Raw genomic sequence first — 21,642 nt, 5'->3', positions numbered from 1 at the left:
GCCCACTCAAAGTAAAGTGGGGCAGCTGGCCGGCCCTGCTGATTTTACCCAGTCTGTAGGACATAGAAACACGGGCTGTTCCCAAAGGTGCTCAACTCATGGCAGATGGGGACAGAACCTGCAGGGGGGCAGCTAGGGGAGGGCACCTGCAGGTTTGCCCAGGAGCTCAGCACAGGGAGAGTGTTCCTGGCTCCAGCATGCTGACTGTGCGCCTGCATGGGTTTCCAGCCTCCCAAGCCTCAGGCTCCCCTTTGTAAGATGGGGCGCTGATGGTCCCCATCTCTGGGAGCAGAAGGTAGGGAGGCCCTGCCGGCAGATTCACTCAGGACAGGTCAGGAGGTGGCTGTTGCTTAAAGCAGCCCAGGGCCTGTCCCCATGAAGAAGGTGCACACGTCCATGACCCCCAGCTCTGGGGTCCTGCTGCCAGCCTCTGGCAGTGACCCTCTTCCTGCCCTGTCCCCTGCCCCTGTGGATACGGGGTCTTCCTGGAGCTGTTCCTGCAGAATCACTTCATGATGGACACAGGGTCATCTACTATGTCTTCACCGACCAGCTGGTTGCTGGTGTCCCGTGTGCCCCTCCAGGAGCACTGAAGGGTGGTGGTTCTTGAGTTCCGCGGTGCCCCACACTGGCAGGATGTGTCCATGCAGCACATGGCGATCATGAGCTGCTTCTATGAGGAGTGCTTCCTCTATGAGGTGGATGACATGGTGTGCGGGGATGTGGACATGAAGTTCTGTGACCACGTGGGCATGGAGATCCTGTCCCCCCTCTTTGGCACCCTGCACCCCGGTTTCTACTGGGTGGCCCGTGAGGACTTAAGCTATGAGCGCTGGTCCCAGTCCCAGGCCCACATCCCCAAGGACCAGGGTGACTTCTACTACATGGGGGCCTTTTTTGGGGGGTTGTGGCAGAGGTTCACCGACTGACCTCAGCCTGTCACCAGGTGATGGTGGTCAACTGGGCCAATGGGATCGAGGCCATGTGGTACGATAAGAGCCACCTGAACAGGTACCTGCTGGACCACAAGCCCACCAAGGTGCTGTCCCTGGAGGACCTGCGGGACCCACAGCTATTGGGCTGGCCCTGGAGGACCTGGGTGCAGCTGCTGGGCTGGCCCCGGGTCATGAAGAAGCTGAGATTTGGGCCATGCCCAAGAATCACCAGGACACCCGGAACTCATGAGGGGCTGTCCCCGTCTCCAGCAGGGGGTGCTGACTTCAGCGGAGCCATCAGAGCAGGTTCCCACTTCTGTCCCCTCGAGGGACACTGTGGAGTCCAGTACTGTCTGCACGGGCACGTCCAGTGCCCCAGCCGCACCTGCTCACAGGAGGCCTGCCTGGGGATACAGCGTCCTCTCTTTGCGTTCACTAAATTTTCTTCACTTCTGGGTCATTTGCAGCTGTGAACGGCTCCAGTTTTATGTCAGATGTTTTTCTGTGTCAATGCTGAGCAACCATTTTTAAAAAGAACAATTGAGGGAAAAGGTTTTCTCTCTGGTTCTAAACAGACACCGCCTGGTGGGGCTGGGACAGCCCTGTAGCAGCCATGGAGCCAGAACGGGTCCTGGCTGGGTCTTCCCTCCCAGTCCTTGCACCTTGCCATGGCCATGGGGCTTCAGGGTCAGGGTTGCACCGAGCCACCTCTCAGAACCCCGGTGCCCTCACCGCCAGAGGCCTTGGCCGTGACCGCTAGCTCAGCCTCCAGGAGCATGGCGCCCTCTGGGTTATTTCCATTTCCTGCTGTGGATTTATTTTTTATTTATTAATTTTATTTAATTTTTTAAATTTAAATTCATTAGCCAACATATAGTACATCAGTAGATTTTGATGTAGTGTTCAGTGATTCATTAGTTGCCTATAACACCCATTTCTCATCACAACATGTGCCCTCCTTAATACCCATCACCCAGGTACCCCATCCCCCCACCCTCCTCCCTTCTGTAACCCTCAGTTTGTTTACCGGAGTCCAGAGTCTCTCATGGTTTGTCTCCCTCTCTGATTTCTTCCTGTTCAGTTTTCCCTCCCTTCCCCTGTAGTCCTCTGTGCTATTCCTGACATTCCACATAGGAGTGAAACTATATGATAATTGTCTTTCTCTGATTTATTTATTTCACTTAGCATAATCCCCTCCTGTTCCATCTATGTCAATGTAAATGGTAGGTATTCATCCTTTCTGACAGCTGAGGAATATTCCATTGTACATATATACCACATCTTCTTTATCCATTCGTCTGTTGAAGGGCATCTCAGCTCCTTCCACAGTTTGGCTATTGTGGACATTGCTGCTATGAACATTGGGGGGCAGGTGCTCTTCTTTTCATTACATCTGTATCTTTGGGGTAAATACCCAGTAGTGCAATTGCTGGGTGATAGGGTAGTTCTGTTTGTAATGTCTTGAAGAACCTCCATACTGTTTTTCAGAGTGGCTGTACCAGCTTGCATTCCCACCAACAGTGTAAGAGGGTTCCCTTTTCTCCACATCCTCACCAACATTTGTTGTTTCCTGCCTTGTTGATTTTTGCCATTCTGAGTGGTGTAAGGTGGTATCTCAATGTGGTTTTAATTTCTTTTTCCCTGATGGCTAGTGATATGGAGCATTTTTTCATGTGTCTGTTAGCCATTTGTATGTCTTTGGAGAAGTGTCTGTTCATGTGTTCTGCCCATTTCTTGATTGGATTATTTGTTTTTTGGGTGTTGAGTTTGAGAAGTTCTTTATTGATCTTGGATGCCAGCCCTTTATCTGTAATGTCATTTGCAAATATCTTCTCCCATTCCATGGCTTGCCTTTTAGTTTTGTTGACTGTTTCCTTTGCTGTGCAGAAGATTTTTAGACTTCACTGCAAAGTGAAGTCCCAAAGGTTCATTTTTGCTTTTGTTACCCTTGCCTTTGGAGACGTGTCTAGCAAGAAGTTGCTGTGGCTGAGGTCGAAGAGGTTACTGCCTGTGTTCTCTTCTAGGATTTTGATGGATTCCTGTGTCATATTGAGGTCTTTCATCCAATTTGAGTTTACCTTTGTATATGGTGTAAGAGTATGGTCCAGTTTCATTCTTCTGCATGTGGCTGTCTAATTTTCCCAGCACCATTTATTGAAGAGACTGTCGTTTTTCCATTGGGTATTCTTTCCTGCTTTGTGGAAGATTAGTTGACCATAGAGTTGAGGGTCCATTTCTGGGGTCTCTATTCTGTTCCATTGATCTATGTGTCTGTTTTGTGCCAGTACCATACTGTCTTGATGATGACAGCTTTGTAATACAGCTTGAGGTCACCTGCTTTTGTTTTATTTTTATTATTTTAGTGAATTTTAAATTAACGTATAATGTATTATTTGTTTCAGGGGTACAGGTCTTTGATTCATCGGTCTTATACAATTCACAGTGCTCACCATAGCACATACCCTCCCCAGTGTCCATCACCCAGTCACCCCACGCCTCCCAACCCCCTCTACTTCAGCAACCCTCAGTTTGTTTCCTTAGATTAAGAGTCTCTTATGGTTTGTCTCTCTCTCTGGTTTCGTCTTGTTTCATTTTTCCCTCCCTTCGCCTATGATTCTCTGTCTTGTTCCTCAAATTCCTCATATCACTGAGATCATAGGATGTCTTTCTCTGAGTGACTTATTTTGTTTAACATAATACACTGTAGTTCCATCCACGTTGTTGCAAATGGCAAGATTTCATTTTTTTGATAGGTGCATGATATTCTCTGTATATATATACACACACCACATCTTCTTTATCCATTCTTCTGTTGATGGACATTTAGACTCTTTCCATAGTTTGGCTATTGTGGACATTGTTGCTATAAACATTGGGGTGCACGTGCTCCTTTGGATCACCACATTTGTATCTTTGGGGTAAATACCCAGTGGTGCAATTGCTCGGTCATAAGGTAGCTCTTTTTTCAACTTTTTGAGGAACCTCCCTAGTGTTTTCCAGAGTGGCGTCTGCCTTCATTTTAAATGGCTATTTATGCTGGTGTTTGTGAAATGTGGGCACTCACTCAGTGTGGATGCATGTGCCGTTGGGATTCCTCAGTGCCCACAGATGGTTTGTGCACTCTCTCTGGACCATCTGCCTGCACTGTGTCTTAGCAAGCATTTAGTGATGCCACTGTGAGCTGAGACACCCAACAAGGCGCAGAGCATGAGAGCGAGAACTAAGATACAGGATCCCTGCTCTTGGGCCTTCCTGGGACTTTCGATGGCCCAGTCCTCCTGACTCACTACTTTCCTATTGTGTAATAGACATACACCTGATACCATTAAGCACGTTTCAGGGTACAATTAAGTGGCAATAAGTATGTTCACTCTTTTGCACCTGCCACCTCCATCCACTGCCACAACTTTGTCATCCTCCCAAACTGAACCTCTACCCAGGAGACACTAACCCCCCATTTCCCCTCCCAGCCCCGGCACCCAGCAGCTCCTTCCACCTCTATGAATTGGAGTGCTCTCTGTCCCTCACAAGTGGGGTCCTCCCGTATTGGCCTTTAGGGACTGGCTTATTTCACATAGCCCAATGGCCTCAAGGTCTGTCCCTGTGAGCCTGGACCTGACCCACGTTCCCCCCAAAGGAGTGTCTCAGCCCTCTCCTGTCTAAGCCAAGCCTCCTCAGTCCCTTCTGCTCCCCTCACCTTCCTCCTGGGCCTGAAGATGATCCCAGCCAATCTGCAGCTTTGAAGACCTATTCAGTCCAGATGCCAGGCACATACCCCGGGGACCTCGGGCCTCACCTACTCCATCTGTCCACGTCAGGTCCCTGCCCAGGCCCCACCAGCTGGCCACCTGCTCATCCCACAGGTGTCCCCATCTCAGGAGAGGGAAACACCAAGTCCAGACCCTTGGAGTCCTCTGTGACTTTTTGCTTTCTACCAACTCTCCCAGTAGTGAAGTGGCTATGTACTGAAGTGGAAAGGCATATGTGAGTCTCTGCTGCCTAGGCAATGGATAACAGTTGGGGCAGATAGAAACCGAGCAGAATCACTGGAAGAAAGGCTGAGGAATGAGGAGCTTTAGGGAAGAAAGGCCTGGAAGCTCTGACTGCCCGTACCTGACCTTCAGATGCCCCTCAGTGACTCCTGTACCTCTGGTGTCTTCCTGGAACCCTGACCTGGCTGTTTTCAGACAGCTCATCCAGTGGTACCCTCAGTTTCTGGGAGGGGGATTTGCTGGAATCTGCAGTGTGTCCTACTGCCCCACCGGGATCACTTTTTGAAGGCCCATTGTCTGGGACCCAAGACTGTGGGTCTGTGGCCTGGAGGGATTCTGAGCAGAGCTGGTGGGATGGGAAGGCTGCAAGGCACAGAGGTAGGTTTCCAGAAAGCCGGCTGGGGTCCCCGGCATCCTACTGTTTTTGATTCAGAGCCCTGAGATCTTTAAAATGCCAGCAACGTTACAGCATGGGCGAGAAAAGCAAATTTCCCTGTGCACCCAACACCACCTAAACTGTTGGCCATTTCTTGTCACTTGAGCTGAGTACAAAGGATTGGGAGTCAGGACTTGGTGGGGGGGCCCTGGACCAGACTTTGTATTTGGGGGACAAAGGCCATCCAGACAAGCTTGTGCTGAGCCTAAGGAGAGGGTCTGTGTGGAGACCCCAGCTGCTGTCCAATGATGCCCCCTCAGCCCGACCCAGTGCACCTGCTGCTGGGGGAGCACCTGCCCCCTCCTCTCTGCCTGAGGGCTCTCTCCTGCACCAGGTGCCTCCTCTCCTGGCAGCCACTGGCAGCCTGCAGCCTGGGAGAGTGGCTACCCCGAGTTCCTCCAGCTGCTGGGGGAGTACCTGCCCCCTCCTCTCTGCCTGAGGACTCTCTCCTGCACTAGGTGCCTCCTCTCCTGCCAGTCACTGCCAGCCTGCAGCCTGGGAAGGTGGATACCCCGAGTTCCTCCAGCTGTTGGGGGAGCGCCTGCCCCCTCCTCTCTGCCTGAGGGCTCTCTCCTGCACCAGGTGCCTCCTCTCCTGCCAGCCACTGCCAGCCTGCAGCCTGGGGGGTGGATACCCCGAGTTCCTCCAGCTGTTGGGGGAGCGCCTGCCCCCTCCTCTCTGCCTGAGGGCTCTCTCCTGCACCAGGTGCCTCCTCTCCTGGCAGCCACAGGCAGCCTACAGGCTGGGAGGGTGGATTCCTGCACGACCTCCAGCCCTGGGGACAGAGCCAGTGAGGGTAGGATGTGGTCTCCCAGTAGGCCTGAGCGCCAGGTCCCCACGGTGTTCACTCTCCTCCTGCAGGCTCACTGTGCCATGTCCTCCCTCAGGCTTCCTAGGCTCAAGTCCTCCTCTGCTCGCTGACCATCCTTGGCCCAGGCTCCACACGTTGGGACTGGGAGCAGGTCATCTGGACCTTCTGGATTCTCACTTCCGTGCCCGTGACACGGACACAGGTTGGCCTCACAGAATGCTTGGAGGAGACCCAGTGCAGGAAGATGCAGGCAGCTGCAGCGGAGATGCCAAGTGACCCCAGAGGGAGCGCACAGGCTTTGCACAATGCACCGGGCTCACAGGACCCCCATGGGATGCGGGCGCCAGGCCACGGGGCACAGGAAGTCCTGGTGGGGGTGGCCCTGGCGGGGAGGCCAGAGAAGGGTCCCAGAAGGGGCAGGAGACAAGGAAGACGACAAGACAGAGCTTCCCAAGGAGGTCAATGGAAGGATCAGAGGATCGCAGAGACCCTTGGGACAACTTGGAAGCCCTGGAGATGTTAGCTGAAATGCTGTCATTGGGTCAGAAAAGTTAGTCACAACCCCTCAGTCGACACTGGGTAATTTACTTTTTTGTTCTAAGAATCAGTGCGTACCTGCCATTAGAACTCACATTGCAGGAAGTCTAGGATATACTCACTCTTCATCACTTTTCAGGACTCGATTTTTCTAGAGGAAGTGCTAAGCATGGGTCTCTCCATTCTTTGTGCAATTGGCCTCTGTTTTCAGGAGCAGATTCTTGGTGCTCATCACCACTCCTAGCCGTGAGGACTGACCCCTGTCACCTCCCACAGTGGACGTGACCATGTGGGTTGGGGGGTGCTCACTGATGAAGCCCCAGTGCTCAGTACACAGCAGGGACCCCCGGTCCTCTGCTGAATGAGGGAGGAAGGGGGGAAGGAGGGAGGGAGTGAGAGGGAGGGAGGATGGGAGAAAGGGAGGGAGAGAGAGGGAGGGAGGGAGGGAAACCACAGAAGTTGGGTCCATCCATCAGGAGCCCTTATTTGGGGTGAGGTCCGAGGGCACCACAGCCTGGGCCCTGGATGGTGGCTCAGGTCCTCCCAGTGCTGACCTTCCTTCTCCTTGGCCCTCTGTCATCCTGGATCCTCTCCACCTCCTCCTCCTCCAATTCTGAATGTTCCCAGGAACAGGGTGGCAGGAGGGGTCTCAGGAGGGGCTTCCCGGATCCTGTGCCCCGAATGACAATGTGACAGTGGCTACAGGACATTCTATCATGAGGACTGGGACTGTGGATCCCATCCATCTCCTTGGGCTTTAGCGTTGTTCCATTCTCTGCTCCCTCCACCACCGCTGTGATGAACACTCCTGAAAACACATCTGTGAAAAACTGAGCCAGAGTTTCCAGGGGTTGGTCAGAGGCCAAGCATGCCAGGTGCTCCTGTGGCCTGGGATGGGTGCTGCTCACTGTTCTTCCAGACAGGGGTGCCCGTCACCCTTCTCTCCAGGGTACCTGCAGGGGATCTCCGCTTCCTCACGTTCTCCCCAGACCAGACACCTGCCAGTCTGAGGGTGACCAGTGCTGCCTCCATAGGGTTTCCTTTGCCAGAGTCCTTCCCCGGGAGCTCCCTCATCTCTGACTCTGCACGTGCCTGTCCTCCCCCCTTGGACTTGCGTGCGTTTGGTGTCTGTCCTTGTGGAACCCAGTGACTTGGTGTGTTGTTTGGACAAGAGGCATCGGAAACCTTTCTCTGGCCTTGGGTTGTGAGCAATGCTTTTGCCCTTTGTGGTGTGTCTTCCAGCTTCTGCATTTCCCTGGTTTCTGTGTGGGCCACAGGAGGAGCCAGCCCTGTCCTGTCTGGGGTCAGGCTGTGGTGTCCCAGCAGGAACAGGGGTCTCGGCCCCAAGATTGTGCCCATAATTCCTAAAGCGGCCTCTCTGATTACATCTGATCTGTAATCCATCAGGCATTTTAATATCGAATAAGGGAAATTTTATGACAAATAAACACAGACGAAAACAAGTCCCCTTTGAAAATAGGTGGGCAGACACAAAGGCACCTATTGCGTGATTCCACTTACAGAAACATCCAGAACAGGGAAAGGAACAGGGAGAGAAAGCAGCTTAGGGGTTTCCAGGGTCTGGGCTGGGGGAGAAATGGGCAGGGGGGCTTCTGGTTCGGGGACTCCTTTGGGACACGAGATATTCCGCAGCAATGTTCTGGGGTGTGGTGGCACAGCGTTGGGAATGTACTTATGCTCATCACATGTTCAGTTGAAAACAAGTAATTTTATTTAAAACAAATAATAAACAGTATACAGAACATGAAAATGAACAATATGAACCAGAACAATATGAACCAGAGAGAAAGAATATAGGGGGAGGGGATGAAACAATCTGGCGGGGCGTCGGGGTCCGGCGATGGAACTAAGGGCAATTGTACAAGGAGCTCTCCCCGCAGGGCTGTGGGCTCTGGATGTGGCTCTGGGAGCCCTGCGGGAGCAGGAGTAGGGGCAGGGGTTGGGATAGGGGCAGGGCCAGGGGCAGGGCCAGGTGTAAGAGCAGGGCCAGGGGCAGGGGCAAGGGGAGGGATAGGATCAGCAGTCGTGGCAGGTGCAGGATCTAGGGCAGGACCTGGGTAAGGAGCAGGAACAGGAGCTCCGGCAGGCGCAGGGGCAGGGGCAGCGGCAGAAGGAGCAGGAACAGGAGCTCAGGCAGGGGCAGGGGAAGGGGCAGCAGGTCTGGCAGGGGTAGGGTTATGAGCAGGAGCAGGGTCAGGGACAAGAACAGGAGCCCAGGAAGGGTCAGGGGAAGGGGCAGCGGAGTCTGGCAGGGGCAGGGAGAGGAGCAGGAGAAGGAGCAGGAACCGGAGCTCAGGCAGGGGAAGGGGCAGTGGCTCTGGCAGGGGCAGGGGAAGGGGTAGGAGGAGGATCAGGAGCTGGGTTGGAGCAGTGGCAGGTGCAGGATCCAGGGCAGGAGCTGGGTCAGGTGCAGGAACAGTAGCAGGAGCTGGGTCAGGGGCAGGTGCCAGTTCTTCCTGGTCCACGTCAGGCTGTCCGTGGGTGGGTGCCGGGTCACCTGCCGGCTCCTGGTCTCCTCCTGAGGTCGCTGCAGGCACCACCAGTCCGTCCAGAGCTGCCGATGGAGTTGGAGCCGGCTCTAGCTCCTCAGGTGGTGGGGCAGCTGTGAGAGGAGAAAAGCTCAGCCCGAGCCTGCTCTCCGTGGAGACAGAACCCAGCCCAGGGCCTCCCAGAGAAGCCGCAGCCAGGAAGGAGCCCTCCCCGGGGCGTCTCCCCGACCGCAGTCCACCCGCTGGGCGCTCTGAGCCCAGTCGTTGCTCCAGGCCCCACACCAGCCTCTGGGGCCTCGTCCCTGTGGGGCCAGCACCGACCCATCCCCACACACCACAAACACCCAGCCCCAGCCTTCTCACCCTCGGGCTCGGTCTCCGTGGGCTCCGGCTCCTGGACCACTGTCCGGTGACCAACCACCTGGGTCAGTGGTCTGGGTGGTGTTGGAGGTCTTGCCCGGCAATCCCCAGCACTTGTTTTTGGGGATGCCTGTGGGGTCAACCCCTCCGTCAGGGAGGAGGGCCTGTCCGCCAGCCGCCTCGGGAGGTCATCTGTGGCCTTCTGCAAAGACAGGGACGGGTAACCGGCTGGAGGCTTCACAGCCCTGCCCGGCCATCCTCACTGTCCTCCCGCCCAGTCCCCCTGCTGCTCCCAGATCAGACACAGTCCTGTGAGTGCACAGCCCTGCACCCGGGATGCAGTGACCCATCCCTGCAGGGCGATCGGGATAAACCCTGGGTAGAAGGGGCAGCGCCCACACACCCCATCCCACACAGCCAGCCTTGACCTTGAACATGACCTGCCCACTGGGAATCTGGCCCCTCATCACCCTGCTCCTGCTCAGGGTGGCCCCACCCCGCATGACCCTTCTTTACACACACACACACGCACGCACACCCACAGACACGCACGCACACGCACACTCACACACAGACACGCACAGACACACACACACGGAGGGGGGCCTGGGGCTGCACAGGTCAGATCAGAGCGTGTGGGGCTGGGTGGCAGGCTCTGGGCCTCCTGGTGTCACCTTTCTGTCCTTCCGGCCAAACGGCCAGAGGCGGTGGGGAGCCCTGATCGGACATCCCCAGCGAGGGCCAGCGTTTGCAGGGCGGGCTTTCTTCAGCCTGCAGCATCCAGACTTAGGGAGGCAACAAGCCCACATGTTCATGGTTGGATGATCTCCAACGAAATGAGCTGGGCAGGGGGCTGTCTCTGGAATGTGGGTGCCTTGTTACCTGGGTTCCAAATTCTGTTGGACTCTGTTGTCAGGGAAGTGAGGTCACCAGTGCCTGGGGTCCCCTTACCCAACTTCCTCCTCACACAAGACCCCCACCCCCGAAGGCCCCCTCCCCCAGCTGCTCAATGCTCCCCCTCCTCCCATGCCCCATCCATACAGTGACTCCCTCACAGCCCCCCCACAGCCTTCCCAAGGCCTGGGTGCAGCCGGTGTCCCCGCTGTGAGGACACAGTGCTGGCTTCAGACTGGGCTCCTGTGCGTGCCCAGGGCTGTGACCCTGGACAGACCCTGTGCCTCTCAGGGCCTCCCCAGGCTCCCCATCTGCACAGTGCGGTGTTCTGGCTTCTACTCCTAGGGACGCCATCAGGGGTAGGACCTCTACATACATTCCGGACCTGCTATCACAAGAGGCTGGGGCACACTTGGCAATGCAAGGATGAGCCAGGGGCTGGGCGGGACATGGAGCACAGCTCAGAGGGGCCTGGGTCTGCTCTGGGGTCTGGGCAAAGCCACCCCCTTCTTGCCTGTTCCCAGCCCCTGTGGGAAGGTTGCAATGAACGGATTCCGACCTTGTCCCCTGGTGACGCACACTTCCAGGGGCTCCCATTAGGTTTAGGCTCAGGCCCCGGGGCCTCGTCTGCGCCCATGTGCTGGGCAGTCCCCACAGTGGTTCCCGGGGATTCCTGCATCCTACTCACACATCCCTGTGGAATCCCCTCCCCTCCGGGGTGGATGGCCTGTGTGACCGCGCTCTCAGGAAGAGAATGGGGCCAAATGCTGGGATGTCATTTCCAAGCTGATGGAGGAAAGTCTGTGACTTCTTCTGGTTCCCTCTGTCGTGTGTTCCTTCTCTGTCTCCTTCTCTGTTTCTGTCTCTGTCTCTGTGTCTCTCACAGGAGCAGGATCTGTGGACTCCAGGGGTGATGTGAGAAACCTCAGAAGCCTCCGTTGTCCGTGTTTCCCTCTTCTGTCCCGGTGCTCCATTCCTTCCTAAGGCCTTGTCACCCGGACCAGAGCAGTGAATCTGGAACCTCTTCCAAATGGAGACCCGGAGGCTGCAACAAGGAGGGTCTTGGCCTTGGTGCCCAGACTAGTGGTCAGTGCTCTGCCACGTTCTGCGTACCCAGGTCCTCAACCCCCCAAGCCCCCAGTCTGTCCCCTGCTCCGAAGGACCTCGAGGGAGTACAAAGCATTTTCCCAGGACTGGGAGCACAGGGGGTCGGGGATGGAGATCCAAGGCAACAGGCTCTCCCACAAGCCTGTGGGACCCTAGGGACACTGCATCTCTACAGCCCAAGTGACAGAAGAGTAAGCTGAGGCCTTTGTGCTGGAGCCCCTCTGGACTTGGGGTGGGTATCTCTTCCTGCTTCCAAGTGCCCAGGCTGGTGATGGACACCGGAACCCAGACCCTGTCCTCTCCCAGTGCCCTGGCAACCCCCCTGGGCCCCTTGGGGACCCCTGACCCTCAGCCTGGCCTGTCTCCCCTCCCCATGCTATGGATCTGGGTCCTTGCCAGGAGTCCTGATGCCCTGCCCCATGGCCCAGCTGTCTGCAACCTGTTTCTTCTTTCCCCCCTGTCACCCACCTCGCTCCCAGGGTGTCCTCCCCTTCTGACCCCCAGCTAGGCAGTCAGAGTGGTGTGTGTGTGTGTGGGGGGGGGGGGTGGGTGGGTGTGCAGGTGCACGTGCCTCTACGTGCCTGGGGATGCCAAGGTCATGTCCCCACATGGGACGGGGTGGGTAGCTCTTCCCGAGGATCTGAGGGGCTGTCACCCCCAAAGCAAACCTCATGGGAGGGTTGGGACTGGCCTAGGACTGGAGAGCAGCTCCTTGGACTCTGCACCCCTCAGTTGTCCTGGGCCAGTCCCTGCCTCTCTTGACCCAGGTTCCCAACTGTCCCTGAGGGTCGGACATGGAAAGGCTTGAACGTGGCTGCTCCTCCAGGGGTAGGTGGGGTCAGGTGCACCAGGCACGCAGGCCTCCCCACCGAGAGGGCCAGCCAGGTGTGTCATGGCCAGGTGTGCACAGACGACCTGCGCACAGCTCCTGTACCATGACCCAGCCCTGCGGCAGATGTGCACGAGACCCATGGCTCCGCACCTGACCGGTCCCCCGCGTTCCCTCACCACCTCGGAGACAAGGGCTCTTCTTCGTCCTAGGGCCCGTCATCCTTCGGACAATGAGAGCAGAGGGATCCGTATGTAGAGGAGGCCGACAGGGCGTCCCACGGAACGTCGTGTGCCCATCTCTGCTTTGTCGTCTAGGCTTAGCGGCGGACCCCCACCTAGAAAGAGGCCCGCGGGGCAGGGACATTTGTATGCCCCTGTTCCCTGAAGTATGGAAAATGTCTAGAAGGGGCTTCCTATCCATGTGTGGAGTCGATGAAGCCCAGCCAGCACCTTTCAGATGTCTGAGTGGCTCTGGGGCCCCTCTGCCAGCCCCCAGGGATCCCTGCTCTGGCTCCACCCAGGATGGGAGCCCCAGATGGAATCTGAAACCTCCTCACAGCCAGGAATGCGGCTTTGCCCGGGACACAGGACACCGAGGCTTGGGGCAGAGAGCTCCTTCACGGTGGAGAGGAACCGCCTCAGCCCCAGGCCACCGTCCCCGTGGGCCGGCCACAGGGTTGGGGAGCGGTCCCAACAGGCCCGACGGCAACCCCGTGTGTGGGGCCTGGCCTCGTGGCACGCAGGGTCCCCAGGAGACACCTGCGGTTCGGAGAGGGGACGTGCCAGGCCCGAGACACACAGCCCGCAGGTGAGGGGGAGCCTCCGGGCGGGACGGGGGGCCCTGCTCACCTTTGTGAGCGCAGGTGTGGGAAGGGCTGGGGAGGCGTTCCTCTGGGAGGTGCTCTGGGAGAGGGGCCACAGGAGAGGGCCTGGCCCGGCTCCACCAGCTTCCTCAGGCTGTCAGCACAGACCGCCCACAGCCTCTGGCTCGCCCCCAGCGGCAGGGCCCACTCAGGTTCACGGTGGGGCTGATCTGTGCATAAAGGAGGGACAATTCACAACACAGAAATTGCAAAACTATTTCTGTCCGTGTCCTGAAGTGCAACAGAATATCCGAATTGGTTCGGATCATCTTCCACGTATGTGAAGGGTGATTTTGTACCTGGCCAAGGCTGGGGCTGGACCAGGTGTGTGTGTCTGTGTGTGAAGGACCAGGTGTGTGTGTGTGTGTGTGTGTGTTTGAAGGACTGGGTGTGTGTGTGTGTTTGGCGTGTGTGTCTGTGTGTGTGTGTGTCTGTGAAGGGAGCAGCCCAGACCCCTTGGGTTGAGATCATGGCCACGTAAGGGGCACAGCCATCGTGGCACCCCGGGTCGTCAGTGTCCCGGATGGCGTCGGGGCAGGAGACCCTCCCGGCCCTCCCCGAGCCCGGTCCTGGATCGCCCTCATCCCCACACTCCCCCTGAGCCCGCACCAGCCCTTACCGACTGCCTGGTGCACGGGCCCCACGCCGGGGAGCCGTCGAGTGAGGCTCCTGTTGACCAGCTTGTCCCCAATTTCTTCCATGGGGCTCTGCGAAGACAGTGAGTGGCGCCCGGCCCGGAGGCATCACAGCCCTGCCCGGCCGTCCTCACCGTCCTCCTGCCCAGCCCCACTGCTGCCCCCAGATCAGACACAGCCCCGTGCGGGCACAGCCCTGCGCCCGGGGTGCAGTGACATGTATCGACAGGGCTCCGGATCAAACCTGGGGAGAAGGATGCCGCCCCAGCACACCCCGTCCCACCCAGCCAGCCTTGACCCGGGGTGTCAACAGGATCCACCCACCAGGCATCTGGCCCCTCATCACCCTGCTCCTGCTCAGGGTGGGCTACCCTGCCTGAGAACTCTGCACACACACACACACACACACACACAGGAGGGGCGCTGGGCTGCACGGTCGGATCACAGCGGTGTCTGGCTGGCCTGGCTGGCTCTGGGCCTCCTTGTGTTCCCTTTGGGCCCCTCCAGGCAAATGGCCAGAGGTGTCAGGGGTGGGACCTGACCCCACGTCTGCAGTGTAGGCAACGGCTCTCACTGTCGGCTTTGCTGAGACCACATCCTGGGGACATCGGGATACAGCAGGATCGCAGCATCTCCAGCCAAGTGAAGTGAGTAGGAAGGGGGCTGTCTCTAGAATGTGGGTGCCTGTGACAGCCCTTGGGCATCTTGGGGATGCCCTGGCCATCAGCCTGGCATGTCTCCCCCGAGCCCCATGCTACGGCCCCGGGCATGTTCCCAGGAGACAATGCCCACAGCCCACGGCCCAGCTGCCTCCAACCTCCTCCTTCTTTCCCCCTTGTCCCCTCCAGGGTCCACGCCCCCTTGGACGCCCCTGGGGAGTTTGTGTGTGTGTGTGTGTGTGCGCGCGCACGCAGAGAGCCTTGTGCGTACGTGTGCCCGCGCGAGGATGACCAGAGGAAAGGGCCCCACATGGGAGTGTGGGCAGGGGTCCCCCAGATCTTAGGGGCCCTCGTTCCCAAAGGAAACCCCCTGCGAGGTGAAGCTTGGCCTCGGAAGCTGGAACCCTCCCTGTTCCTCTAGCCTCTGCTCAGCTGGTGGGTCCCAGGCCAGTCCCTGCCTCTCCTGCCCTCAGTTTGCCGACTGTCCCATGAGGGCTTGGAGGAGGAACTTCATTAGCGTGGCTCGGCGTGGCCGGTCGGCTCCCACCTTTTGGGTGGACATGGCGCAGGTGCACTCTGGGTGGGCGGGGCCCTCCCCCCAACGGTGGGTCGGAGGCAGGTGGATACTGCGCAGGCGCACACGGCCCAGCAGACGGCGCCTGCGCGGGACCCCACCTGCCAGCAGGCCTGCGCAACCCCGAGGGGCTGGCTGTGGCCTTGGTCCTCCGTGTCCCGATCTCCACTGCCTGCTCAGTGACCCTCACGTCCTCTTAGGCCGGGGGCCAGCCCCAGTCCCGCCAGGCAGGGCCGCTGGACTGAGTGGACATGGAGACCTGGGGACTAGAGAGAAATGAAATCTACCCCCGCTGCCGTCCTGGCCCCCACGTTCCACTTCAGTGTTCGTCTCAGTGCATGGCAAGGGGGTCAGGGGAGGGTGATGGGGACACGTGTGGCAGGGAGGAGGTCAGGCCGCCTTTTCCTCCTCTACATCCCCTCCCCCTGTCTTCCTGGCAGCAGCCCCTCTCCCCAAAATCTGGCACTCAAACACCTTCATCTCCCTGCTTTCAACCCCAACCCATCCTCCTGAGGTGGGAGTCACTGACCCCATCTCCAAAGTAGAAAACTGAGGTCCCAGGAGTTCCCACAGGAGCTTGCCAGTCACAGGGCTGTGACATGGCCCTGCTGTGGGTTTGAACCCAGCTCAATCTGACCCAAAGCCTGAGCTTACAGAGGAGCCGGAGGAAGGAGCCTTTGAGCCCAGGCTTGGAGGTGAGGCCATCCTGGATGGGGGTCATAGGGAGGGACGGCAGGGGTTCTGAGGGGCAAATTCCTGCGGGGCTCCCTGGGGGACGAAGGCCCTACAGAGGCTGGAGTGGGCTGAGGGGTGCACACTGGGGAGCATGTCTAGACCAGATCACGCAGGGCTCTCTGGATATTGGGCAAGGAGTCAGGGGACACTGCGGGTTGGGGGGTTCAGGGGACACAATCCGGGCAGTCTTACCAGAGCCACAGCATCGTAGATTTAGAAGGAGCTTGGTGGGCATGTTATTGTCCCCACCCAAGCATGGATCACCAAGCAAGCACCAGCCGGAGGTGAGGAGGCTGCCGCACTTTCCTCCCGTGTAGAGTGGGGGCCGTGGTGGTCGTCTGCGTCCTTCCAGGCCTGGGCATGCTGCCTGGAAGGTCCAGAGGTGGCTTCTTGTCAGAGTAGCTAGCTGTTCCAGTGAGGTCAGTCCTCAGAGACGTCTGAGTCAGGAGACCAAAGGGACGCCCCACGTGCCCAGTTCAGCAGGATGCTCTTGGACATGGTGCCGATCTTCATGTCCAGGCTGATGGGGTTGAGGCAGCAGCGCCCACCTGCTGCATGGAGAGCGGCAGCGAGGAGCCGTGGTTGCAGACCCCGAGACACGGCGCTCGTGTGAGTCCGAGGCTGCCACAGATGTGATGGAGGCTGAGGAGGGGGAGGTGCTGACAGAGGCTGAGATGATGCCTGAGGTCTCCAGCGACGACTGGGAGGTCAACTCCGGAACTTGAGGAACGGCAAGGCCAGCAGAAACACCAGACTGTGTAAGGCAACCGCGGTCAGCATCTAGCCCAGAAGCCGCTAGAGACTGAGTCTTCTTGGCCCCTTGTGGCTGTGGAGTGGGGACCCAGGCTCCAGGAAGGGATGTCTGTCAGGGAGAAAGGGTGGGACAGTCACCTCCTTTTCCTGGCCATCAGGGATCCTGGGACAAAACCCACACTAATGTCGTCCACATCTCCATCGGGCTGGAGGAGCATGCAGAGCGGGTAGGCGATGTCCCTGCTGCGCAAGTAAGGGCTGCATCTGAGCTGGTCCCAGGACTAGGAGTGAGCGCTCCTTTTGGTCTTGGATGTTGTGTTGGGGGTGCGGTGGCAGAATTGAAGGGCTGACTTTGCATTGATCCGACATCCTGGGTGAATGGGTGCTCTAGGGTGTCCATGGGCACAGGTGGCTGTGACCCACACATGGGAAGGTGTGAAGGAAGCACACAGAAGACAGTGCCCTGAGCTATGCAGGTTTTCTGCTCATGGGCAGTGCTCCTTGGCAAAATTCAGCTAGTCTGCTTGTTCCTAGAGCACAGAAGGCCCCTAAGGTCGTGAGTGGTTTATGGGAAGTCAGGTCAGTCTGTTGCTGGGCATCATGCCTGGCAGGAGGAGAGCTTCAGCCTGAAATGACGGTCTGGGGGTGACCTGGAATGCCAGGTGAGGTAGAAATTGCCCAGGTAGCCTGATCCACTCCAGTCTGTATTGCTTCTCTACCCAACAACCCAGACCTAGACAATGGCCCTCTGGCTGGCTGGCATCTGGACCAGTTAGAATATTCCTCTGGTTCAGTTGAAGGAGAAGATCAAAGTTAGTAGAGCAAAGGAAACTATGAAGATTAGGGCAGAGATACATGGAAGAGAAGAGCCCGTGAGAAAAATCAGTGAAAACAACAGTTCTTTCTTTTGTAGATTTACCACAATTGACAAAGAGACAAAAATGGAACCACTTTATACCAACCAATTGGCTCCCTGAGATGGAGCAGATCATTCTGAGAAGCACACAAACTACCAAAGTGACTCCAGAAGAAATGGAAAGCCTGAGCAGACCTATAATAAGTAAATAGACTGAAGCAGTCATGAGAACTTCCCAAGAATGAAAAGTCCAGAACCTGATGCTTTCCCTGGTGATTTGTCCCACACGTTTAAAGAAGACAGAATACCAATCCTTCTGAAAGTCTGAAAAAAGTACAAGAGGAGGGAACACTTCCCACATCACCCTAGAATGCCAGCATTGTCCGATTCCAAAGACTGACAAAGACCTTACAAGAAAAGACAGTTGCAGGCCAATATCCATTATGAAGAGTGAGGCAGAAATCCTCAACAGAATTCTAGCAGACAGAATCTAGCAGCACATTGATAGGACTCTACATCATGACCAAGTGTGATTTACACCGGGAATGCAAAGGCTGTTCAACGTAGCTAATCAGTGTCCTAGACCACATCCAGAAGAAACACAATCATGTCAATTGTTGTAGGATAAGCTTTGACAAAATCCAAACCTTTTCATAACAAGTGTTCTCAATAAAATAGAAATAGAAGGTTAAATTGTGATAAAGGAGAGGTGCCTGGGTGGCTCAGTGGGTTGAGTGTCCGACTCTTGGTTTGGGCTCAGGTCATGATCTCAAGAGTCTTCAGATTGAGCTCCAGGGAGGGCTCTGCACTCAGTCGGGAGTCTGCTTGGAGATTCTCTCCCTCTGCCCCTCCCCACTCTTGGGTTTGCATGCTCTCAAATAAATAAATAAATAAATAAATAAATAAATAATTCTTTAAAAATTATGATAAACGATATTTATGAAAAATAACTCATATGTATATCATTCTCTGTGGTGAAAGACTGAGAGTTTTCTCCTTAAAATCCCCAAAAAGTCAAGGATGCCCATGTCCACCACTTCATTTCAATATTGTCATGGAAGTTTGTTCAGAGAAATTATACAAGATTAGTTACTAAAAGCTCACAAATGGAAAGGAAGAAGAAAAAGGTTATTTATATAGGACATGATCTTCTATGCAAATAATCCTAAGAATTTGAAAAACTCTGTACGAGATTATAATATTTCCTGAAAGGTATGAGCAGAGAAGACCAACACATATGGATCAATGGGATACTGCTGAGAATCAAGGAATACATACATGTACAGTCAGTTGTTTTCGAACACGGAGACCAAGATCATTCAATGAGGCAAAAACAGTGTCTCCAACAAACGGTGTTGAGAAACCGGATATCCACATACGAAGGAGTGAAGTCAGAGCATTCCCTTCCACCCTATAAAAAATGAACTCCACATGGATCCAAGAATGAACTTGAAGAGCGAAAATTCTTAACACTCAGAAGGAAACTAAGAGCACCTAGGGGCAGATCTTCCTTCCCTTGGATTTGGCAATATGGTGTCTCTTGTATGGCACCCGAAGCCCAAGCAACAACAGAGAAAACAGAGACACTGGACTTCAACGTTGCTAAAAACTTTTGTGAACGAAAGGGTAATCTCAGGAGAATGTAAAGAAACCCAAAGAATGGTAGGAAATATTTGCAAATCTCATACGAGTCTTGCATCTAGAATGTGTACAAAACTCCTCCAACTTAAGAACCTAAACAACCCCACTGAAAATAATAGACATTTCTCCAAAGAAGATAGTCAGACGACCCAGTGAGCACATGGGGCGATTTTCCGCATGAGATCGTAGGAAATGCAAGCCAACACCACAGTGACATGCCTTCCCCCACCCAGGAGGAGGGGCTCCAAGATTGGGTCAACCTTCCTCTTGTAAATTTCCACAAAAGGAAGCAGGCATAATCCTAGAGATGTTCTTCCAGTGGTGACCCCTGTGACGCTCCTGGATCCGAGTGGTGCCAAGGTGGACTGCAGTCAGCGCTACAGTGTGCTGCCCAGATGCGCTCCTTGGGACAAAGGCTCTCATTTCCTCCGTGGCCGGGAGTGCTAGCTGCTGATGGCTCAGAGAAATCCCTCTGAGGAGCTGCCTGCAGCTTCAGGGCCCCCCTCCCAGGGGGCAGCCGTGCAATGACTGGTTTGTGCACAGTGCAAAGGCTCCACCCTCTGGTCTCAATTCAGGATCTCTCTCCAGGTGGCCCCTCACCGTTCAACCTCTCCTCCCCAAGAAGCTGCCTGCACGCAAGGATCAGCCATGCCCAAGACTCCCCTGTTACCCAGCGCTCCAATCTTTGTCTCCCTGCTGCAGCTGTGATGCTTCCTCTCCCTGGAGCCACTCCTTGCATTTTGTCCCATCTTGCCCGCTCGCCTTAAACTACAGTCACAGGTCTTATCAATTGTCCCGACCCCTCCACGCCTCTCAGTGAACGCTGCTCATTCATTGTCTCATCCTTTTCCAAGAGTGTGCTCACAGACACAGCAGTAAAAGCTCCGTAATCAAACATTTTATACATGGGAGAAGTCATAAATAATAGAACAACAGCAGCATACATTCCCTCGGCCATCAGAAATAAAGCATAATCAAAAAACTGAAGCCCCTTGACTTCCTTACTTACTGATCAAAGTCCCCACCAATACCCAGAGGCAACCACTCTCCTGAATTTAGTGTTTAGCATTCTTTTTTACTCTAAAAGAATGGAATTAGGGGCGCCTGGGTGGCTCAGTCGTTAAGCATCTGCCTTCGGCTCAGGTCATGATCCCAGGGTCCTGCGATCGAGCCCCGCATCGGGCTCCCTGCTCCGCGGGAAGCCTGCTTCTCCCTCTCCCACTCCCCCTGCTGGTGTTTCCTCTCTCGTTGTGTCTCTCTCTCTCTCTGTCAAATGAATAAATAAAATCTTAAAAAAAAAAAAAGAATGGAATTAAATAGTGCATGCATCCATATTCAACTTTTTTTTCATTTAACCTTGTGAAAATCATTTGTGTTGATATATGTAACTAATTTATTCATTTTGTTACCGTATAGCATCCTATTGGATAGCTATGTATCATTTACCAATTCTCCTAGAGATGACTTGATGACCTTCCCCGCTGCCAGCAAAAGCAGCATGTTGCAGTGAATGTTCTTGTCTTTGCACACTTGGGCAAGCTGCTCTAGGGTACACACCAAGGGTGGAATTGCTGGGTTGTAGAGTATATGCATCCTTAACTACTAGAAATTGCTAGATGGCTGTTGAGAATCACTAAATCAATTTATACTCCCACCAGCAGTGAATCAGTTCATTCTGCACCGCTCACAAATCCACATCCTTGTCGATTTTGGCATTGACAGATTTTTAAGTTTTAGCCCATCTGTCATGTGTGAAATGGCATGTCCTTGGATTTAATTTCCATTAGCTTAAATCTTAGTGAAAGTGACCTTCTTGTTTGTTGGGGCACCTGGGCAGCTCATTAAGCATTTCCTTTGGCTCAGGTCATGATCCTGGGGTACTGGCATCGGGCCCTGCGTCAGGCTACCAGCTCAGCGGGGAGTTTGCTTCTCCCTCTCCCTTTCCCCCCTCCCCCTCTCGTGCTCTCTCTCTCTCTCAAATAAATTTTAAAAAATTATTTGTTGCACAGGGGTGCCTGGGTGGTTTAGTCTGTTGAACTTCTGACTCTTGATTTTGGTTCAGGTCATTATCTCGGGGTCATAGGTTTGAGCCCTGTGTGGGCTCTGCGCGCTCAGCGGGGAGTTGGCTTCTTCCTCTCCCTCCTCATCTGCCACCATCCCCCATCCCCTCTCTCAAATAAATAAACAAATCTTTTAAAAATTATTTGTTGCACAAATAAATACAAAGTGCTCCACTCATTCGTTCTGGTTCATGCATCTGTCCTGTTTGATGCCTGCAGAGATCCCATTCCTAGACTGTACATATGTTATACTCAGTTTGTACACCTGGCCTTCTACCAAACGCTCCTTTTACATCCTATCCTTACCAAGCTCCCCAGCCAAAATCCATTTCTGGGGATTGTTTCTTCTTGGCTTTGTGTTTTGATTATGTTTGCTGACCTATTCCTGTGACTTTGCCCTGGCAGATCCTCCCATCTCCTTGTCTGGACACTAATCTGTCCTCTAACCTCCTG

General features: G+C 55.1%; 2 pseudogenes; both read left to right on the top strand.

The window, feature by feature from the left end:
• The first annotated feature begins 467 nt into the window (after positions 1-467).
• Positions 468-1,185, top strand: LOC135361504 (histo-blood group ABO system transferase 2-like; annotated as a pseudogene).
• A 418-nt stretch (positions 1,186-1,603) lies between these two features.
• Positions 1,604-21,642, top strand: part of LOC135361503 (TBC1 domain family member 22A-like) — a 126,643-nt pseudogene continuing 106,604 nt past the window's right edge.

Source organism: Mirounga angustirostris, unplaced genomic scaffold, assembly GCF_029215605.1.
Source record: "Mirounga angustirostris isolate CCGP_5_RB_7025 unplaced genomic scaffold, mMirAng1.0.hap1 SCAF_9, whole genome shotgun sequence".
NCBI classification, from domain to species: Eukaryota; Metazoa; Chordata; class Mammalia; order Carnivora; family Phocidae; genus Mirounga; species Mirounga angustirostris.
Note: the sequence above shows the minus strand (reverse complement) of the source record. Positions and strands in the feature narration are given on the sequence as shown.